This window comes from Anopheles maculipalpis, chromosome 3RL (assembly GCF_943734695.1).
Source record: "Anopheles maculipalpis chromosome 3RL, idAnoMacuDA_375_x, whole genome shotgun sequence".
Lineage (NCBI taxonomy): Eukaryota > Metazoa > Arthropoda > Insecta > Diptera > Culicidae > Anopheles > Anopheles maculipalpis.
In genome coordinates, this window is record NC_064872.1 from 36,873,679 (window position 1) to 36,881,788 (window position 8,110).

An 8,110-nucleotide genomic window follows, 5' to 3' on the forward strand; every position below is an offset into this window, starting at 1 on the left:
ACGGGACATTTTCCATTGGAACGGCCGGAGGCTCCTTAAATAAGCAAGAAAGTGAAAGAAAAAAAAAAACAACGCCCCGGGGCGGACGCTCTTTCCACTTTATTTAACATTCATCGCACACGAGCACAATTACTGGCAAGGACTGGCTGCCAACACGGCAAGGCTCGTTTTGCAACCGTTTTGACCAGTTTGACAATCGTAAAGACAATCCGGTCTCGAAGACAAAGTTCGATATAAGAAGCAATAAAATGTAATGAACTTTGTGTGCTTTTTCCAGCACTGTCCTGTCGCTTTGTATCACAATTGGCAGAATGGGTGGGTTCTTCGCTTCTAGTTTTTCGTTTCTTTTCTTTTTTTTTTTTTTTTTTGGGAAGAACGGGTTTTGTAAGCGATCTTTTACCATTGGTATGGCCGTGTGGCGCCATGCTGATGGTTTCATCTCTTCATTCGTTCGCCAACCGTAATATAGACGCTCGTGGCTCATTTCGGTCCACGCGCATAAAATTGGCGAAGAAGCTGTTCTGCTCTGACAAAAGATTTCGATTCCATTCCACATCCGTTGGGTTACTTTCCTTTGCCGGTTGGAAAATTACCCAAAACGAATAGAAATGATACACATCTTTCTCCACCCACGTAAAATCGAAGGGGTTTCGGTCGCGTACGTCCGCCAGGGGCTGCCGGGACTTTGATTAGTTTGACGAACAAAATCAATAAAAATGGATTGTACGCCGAATAGAAGTACGTGATAATCGTGGCGTGGAGGAACACTGTTCGGAACGCGTACCCTATCACAAACTATCGAACAATGCGAGATGTGATCGAGCAGATCATTTCGCAAGATAGTTTCGTAGAATTGGCTCATTTATTGTTGGGTTATGGTTTTGTTTGTTTTTGCGGACAATGATATACATGATATGTGTATGTATTGTTTCCGGTAATACAGGTCCGGTGGAAAAAGCATCAGCAGCGACAGTTTTCACACGAAAAAACCGGGGCTCGAAGCTCATTCGGGTTGTTCCTTTTAAGTGAGAGTTGTCGAAGTGGTGTCAGAAACGGACTTTTTTCACTTGTCAGCAAATTTCGAGAAATTTAACAAACAACAAACTGTAATGTTTTGTGCGAGTGATTTTGTAGGATTTGTTTCAATGTAAACAACAACCGTGTGTAATACAGGCCCTAATGGCTCCGTAATATCGTTCGAAATGTCAGTAATGTCAAAAATCTATTTATTTATAATTAATAATGACGGTCCAGTGCCGTATTGTCATGTCAAAATCTAATATGTGCAAAATTTACTTGAATGGGGATAATAATCAAAACCAGACTTTTAAACAGACAAATAAGTTTAGCTCAACTTAAAAAAGACTATTTTGTCTACTATTGATCTTTGATCGTTAAATGTGTTCTTATACTTAACATTAATGCATGTATTGTCTTTAAAATTAGATAAAATATTTAGCAAAAGACCCACCCTCAGCGTTCAAAGTAAATAAATCAAGATTGTGTATAAGTACATATATGGCTACCACCATTACCGAATGAAGAAATCGGTATAATTCTATGTCGGTTGCTGTAGTATGCAGATTCCCATGCGTTGAAAAATATTCTTTTATTATAGCTTTATACGACATACATAATAACTACACAGCTTCATAATTTCTTCGCCTGATTTTACTTCCAAATTTCTCTTAAAACTGCATCGTACTCCTTCCCTAATCACTAGTCGATAAAATCAATTTATCCGCTTCATCAACATCGTGTGACCCACATATAGGTTCTATGCTTTGCAACCAATGACAACAACCTATTTCACATAGAACTACATCGCTTTCAACATCGCGACGACAAACTTCTACCATGGATTCCGAGTAACCAACTCTAGCAATCGTGTGTATGTGTGCCTGTGAATGTTGATTAAAAAGCATAAATAACAATGATATTTATTTGTCCCTGATTGCTAGCAGTCCCCAAAGACGAAAGGGATACACACATACATACACATATATATTTAAGTGAGAAAAGGATAAAGAACGCAAAAACCGCTTTCATTCTCCTGCGGGTCCTATTTGTGATGTAATTTGCTGCCATCGGGGGTGAATTTGTCCAATTCAGGAACGCAATACCGGAGCCGAGGTAAACCACTAACGGAGCCGGAGCCGCCGGGAGGAGCCGGGAAGGTTGATTTGAATCGAAAACCGTAATAATGCTGAAACCGCAGCAGCAACTTGTTTGCCTTCGTCGGTCGAGGGCATACGTCCAGCAATGGCGACGATGAAAGTGTTGATCCGGTTTTCCGAAAGGATGAACCGAAGGAGCTCAAACCGGGATGAAATAACGAACTTCTGGCACTCCGGACTCTGCACAAGAAGTCGGCCACCAACAACCGAGCGGAGTTTATTGGTTTGTGTAATCCAAAAGATTCAAATTAAATTGCTCAACCATCCACCGGCAGCATCGGCGTCTGCCATGCTGGACGGAGGGCAAACTTTTGCCCCAACAACTTCCACTACCACGTGAGCGGTGGCAAGTCACTCGGAGCGGTATTGTAAGATGCAACAAGACGAACCAACGGCAAAACCTAAATCCCTGACTTTTGCCATTCTAGGTTCGCGTTGGTGTGGGTATGGGGTAATCCTAAGAATCCAAGCATCCTCAATCCACCGTTGGGCTCGCATCTATGATCTCGTCCAGGCCAAAACCGCACACATTAAGAAGAAACTTTCAACTGGATTGCAAAACCACCGAACCGGCGCTGACCGCAAACAGTCGTCGTTTGTATTTGCTAGTGCAGTGGCATTGTGCGCTGCATCGGAATGGGCTTTGTTGCAGCGGGTGCTTGATCTATTGGCCTAGCGTTTGGTCATATGATTCGTAGCACCGTGTGTCTGTCGGTGTAGGCCGTATTCTTCCACGCGTGACGGAAGTAGGGCGGACTTTTGATGGAGTGATTAGCAACAGTGGAGCGCAAAGTATTATCGCTACGTAACTTCTGAAGAATTCCTATTGCTTTGAAACTTTTGGAGATTTTATTTACTATAAGATAGTTTGTAGTTTGTTATGTTTTAATATTTTTTTTAATAATGGGGTGTTCTGAAATATCACACGATAAGTGGAATAACTGAGCGACTGAGGGCTGAGCAAAGGATAATTTCATTACTAAGCTAAACATCTAATCTAACTTTTACATTCAAAAGAATGTCTCCTAATTGCACAATAATTAATTGAAAATATGATAATGATTTGGTATTTTGATCTGATTGCTTTACTTTCAGAAAATGGCTATTCAACCAGTGAACATTCAATGTATGAAATGAAATTAACTATCAAATATAATGTTGAATATTGTATTCATTTATTTATTTATTTATTTATAATTAATAATGACGGTCCAGTGCCGTATTGTCAACACCGCTTGTGTTGAGTAAATTTTATAATCATCTTGATAAGGCATTTCCTGAATATTGTATTCATCTTTGATCCATTTTTATATTTTAATCTATAATTATTTTGAAGCTCCAATAAATATGAATCATAATTCTATATTCTATTAAATTCTTTTATATCATAAAAATAACTAAACAACAAAACGAGATGCTTCATAGAGATCCCAAACTTCACATAATTTAAAATAATCAATACACCGTTTCGTAAACAACAGTTAACACAATTCCTTATTTATTACACTGTTCTGCTTTGCTATCTTCATAATGTCTGTCTCACACTGTACCTATACTTTACCCAAAACACACTCCGTCAGGACAATGCCACCAGCAAGTGTTGCGAAGCTCACAAGAGGTTAACCTCAAAAAATCTTCAAAAGACAATAAAATATGTCCAACCGGCTTCTGCTCTATTATTTATCGAGCCTCGGCCTGTAATCTATGGCATCGACGCAACCGTTTCGGTTCGGATGGCGCGGTCTCTTCACACCTCATTCGTCTCCTTCCGCCCTACGCTGCTAGAGAAACAAGTGAGAGAAAGTTTTCCCCCCTAAAACGGGAGCCACGAACTGGCTACGTGAACCGTTTCGCACCAACAGGAACCACTCTCAATTGCACCCGAAGGAATCTTGAAGCGATGCGCAACATCGCACGCGGTTAACCGCAAGTCCTGCGGAACTGAACCTTTAAAGATATGCGGAACGGAATTGGCAACGGAGTCCGTTGCCAAAAGTGTAGCATCCAATGCCAAATCGTGTATTGTGCGCGGATTACAATGGTGAGAAAAGGGCTTTTGTGGCCAATGCGGCCCAGCCTAAAGCTTATGGCCAGCTGCCAAAGTGGGCGGTTCCTATCGGTTTTTCTTTTCGAGGGCACAGCAAAATAACAACGAGACAGTAAGAGGTCTCACTGCGTGTATTGGCCACACAAAAGAATTTCATGTTCGACTAGTTTTTTCTTTCTGTCCTTGCTTGACGCCATTCTGGCGGCGAACATTCGTTTCTCATTATGCGTCAAAGCAGACTCTTTGCTGCATTCTTATCAAGCAAATCAGATGTGATCAGCATACGCTATACGCTATTGATGAAAAATGAAATGAAAGTACCCATTCCTGCAGGTCTCTCTGCATTTGTTTGCATCAACAGAATGCTGCAGAAGTTTTAAAAATATTCAAATTAAGCAACATAAATGTCACCAACGACCCCATTATGTCGACTTGATCAGTATTTATGTCACTATCGTCCATCGATCTTGTCACTCGCTTTGACGACATGAAAGCTCGAACGTGTGAAATTCGGCTGCCCTACACACAAAGCACAATCATTCTTCCACTTGCAATTCTAATCCGGCGTGCAGAAAGAGTAACAGGAAGAAAAAAAAACAATTGCAGTGCCACTTTTGCCCAGCAAAAGATACCCTCAGCGAGAATCGAACCAGTTATCGCACCGCACCGGCATTAACTCGTAAATCCATCACCGAAAAACGAGAATGGCTAACTCGTACCAGGGTGTGAAAGCGTCATCCGAATGCGCATTCCCAGTGTCGTACCCACAGAAAAGAAAAACAGTTTACACCCCGACACCACTGCCCGGCCTTTGCCTTACTCTTTTGTCACCCGATAAAACCATAAATCCTTCGGAAAACCGTTACCGTTCTCGCACCATAAATCCATCTGTGGGCTCATGCAGCCGAAGATATCGTATCGTGCGTACGACACAGCGTGGCACTTGCACTTGAGCTCTTCGGTTTCTGCAGCCAGCTGACCATTTTCACAGGCTTCACGTTCGAACGGAAGGGGACGAGGAGCATCGTTTGAGGTTGGTGTTATGGAGCAAGTTCCAAAGGGCTCAATGATTGCTCAATAAACAAATGGTATGGAATGAAGTTTCTTGGCTATCGACACTCGAAAAGATCGCACAGGCTGCCTGATCGATCGCATTGGACCGTCGTTTCCTGCCGACGCAACAACCGCCACGGGTGGGTCAGCAGGATTAGCAATTTGGTGTTTATCTTTCGCTTACCGTAAGCCCTTAAGCCTGTGCCCATCATTCGTAACGGATCGTTCGAATTGTCATCGGTTGGTAAGGGCCGTCTTCACCAGAGCTATACCGTTGGTGATTATTTTAATGGACCAGTTCTGTTGACCTGGAAAAATATTGCTTTTGACACATGCATATGGGAACTGTTTGGTAATGGATGATTTTTCAAGAACATAAACTGACAAGACGAATGCAAAACATGTGTGCAGAGTTCTGGTTGGCACTCTTTTACGTTTTTTACTGTGATCAATTCGCTAATAAATTGCTCATTTCACACAAAAGTGGTATATTCACCAAATGGATTGGAATGAAATTCCAAATAGAAAAGAAGCACATATTCTACAATTACTTACCAAATTTCAATATTGATTTTGCAATTGTGAAAGCAGCAGATGTTACAAAAAAATTATTCGCTATGTACTATGTGCTATGTGTTTTGTGAATTTGGGTAAAATACGAAAAAATCGTAGAAATAAGGTAATTATTGTGGTAATAAATGTGTACTCGTCCTGGCCATTCGACAGTTGTCACTGGTTTTGGCCCGACCCGGTGGTATGGACGACATCGGCACTAGTCTTCAAACGCCCTGAGCGGAGTTCAAATCCCAACTGGACCGGCCGCCCGTAGTGAGGACTGACTTTAACAACAGAATTAAGCTAAAATTTTCATAAACTTTGTAACACATTCGCTTAGTTTCAATTGTTTATTTAACTTTAAGTTTGTTTTTGGATATTTTTGATTTTTATCTACAAAATAACTGCTCTTTGCAGTACGGTCAATTGTTCAATATTTCACAATAAAACATTTGAAATCGTCAATGCGATGAAACATTAACTGTAATAAATGTTTTATTTCTGTTCTATCATAAGATATCCCGTACCAAGTGACAGATTTGACCCCACTTGATTAACCCAAAATGCGCGTTAGGCTCTTGTACCCCTTATGCCATTATGTCATAACACGGAGCACAAACGCTATCATTAAACCTCAAAACTAAGTACCGATCAGCAAAATATCACTCGTTGGTCTGTGCGGGATCATATACGTGCGAAGAGATCATTGGTAACAACATCGATACAGATAGTGTCGAACGACGTAATTGAGCATACGTTCATAGTCCTCATAGGAAGTCCACAACTGACAAAGAAGTAAAACGTGCTGTAACAACAACAATAGAGTTAGATCCAAAGTACGATGACTGTACAGTTTGTTCAGTTCAATCAAATGATCGAACGAACTTCACACTTCAAGATCTTTGAATACAGGTTGAGCGAACAGCACGTCCAGCTTGGATCGCAACCTAGAACGACTAGTCGAACAGGAATGGCAGAGAGAAAGAACGGAATGCTGCGTATGGGTAATTTTGAGAGCAAGTGTCTCACTTATTATCTTTGTGTGTTGCAAATTCAATGCAATTCAGCTGTTTTAGATGTTGGCTTGCTACATAGGCGAAGCATAAGCATGTGTGACGGACATATTCTTTAATGAAAGCAAGACTTTCTAAATTTTCTTTATGCATGACATTTTGTGTAGACAGTATGAATTCACCGGTTTGAAAACCATTATCCAAAGTAAGAAAAGAAATAAGAATAATACCTTAATATTTTCCTTATTTCTCCTGTTTTTGGTGCAAAAAGCACAATTTTAACAAACGGCATACAAGCAGAAAAATGCAATGCTTCAAACCATTGAGTTTCAATAAACCCTCGAATCGATCGTGTCTTTAATGCACAGGACTATCTGAACACTTTAAGTCCATAAAGTCCTTGCACAAATTTTAGATAATTCAATTTATTTCATGATTGTATTTGATGCATGTTAGATTTTACAAACTCTAAACAGCACAGTATAATCTTTAACGGAATGGCAACAGCTTTTGCCCAGCGCTTAATCAAAGAAAATATGAAACTGTGTCAGCGATAGGTGATTAAAATCTAACCGCATCATCACTGTGGAGGGTTTCTCGCGATATACTGAACCTGGTTCAGAAAGTTGGTTACGAGGTATTTTCGTGACTGAGATGATAATTATCTATCTTTAGTGATAGTGCGCAAAAGAGCATAACTCTTTTGCTCTTTTGTGCTGCAAATCATCTCCTTTAAAAAAAAAAAACTTGACTTAAATGTTGTTTTGCATTTTTCAAGTATTGTTCAACGATGATGTTCCTTACACATTATTTAACATAAACTTTCAGCTGAATGATATTTATAATGATAATAATATTTTTTTTAATATACTTCAAGTTAGTTTCAAAACATTCAGCGGCGCCTGACGATTAAACGAACCGCACACATAATCCAGAGAATACTCCGATTATTTCAGCAGTTTGGGTTCGGATTAGCAAAACGAAAAGGATCTTTAGAGAACCATCATCCTCGCCACATCTGAAGAGCAATCAACATTAAATATATCGTATCAAATTAAGTTCTCACCTTTTTTTAAATGGCTTTTAAGCGCTACAGCTGATCTTACTTTCTATTTTGTCATTCTTTTTGAAACGGTTTTGCACCAAACCATAAATATCTCTTTATCGAACAGTATCTTCACCGAGTTGCAAAAAAAGCTGTAAACGCGATATTTCTTAACCCATTTTTACCCTTGGCGAACACATTACGGGAACTGTGAGCGATT

General features: G+C 40.1%; 1 protein-coding gene across 1 annotated transcript in view; it reads left to right on the plus strand.

The window, feature by feature from the left end:
* The window catches only part of LOC126564579 (probable 26S proteasome non-ATPase regulatory subunit 3), a 561,792-nt gene extending 555,217 nt beyond the window's left edge, over positions 1-6,575 (plus strand). Inside the window, exon 2 of the mRNA XM_050221657.1 lies at positions 6,564-6,575. The gene's annotated coding sequence lies outside the window, so the exon portion shown is untranslated. The remainder of the gene's footprint in view (positions 1-6,563) is intronic.
* The last annotated feature ends 1,535 nt before the right edge of the window (positions 6,576-8,110 follow it).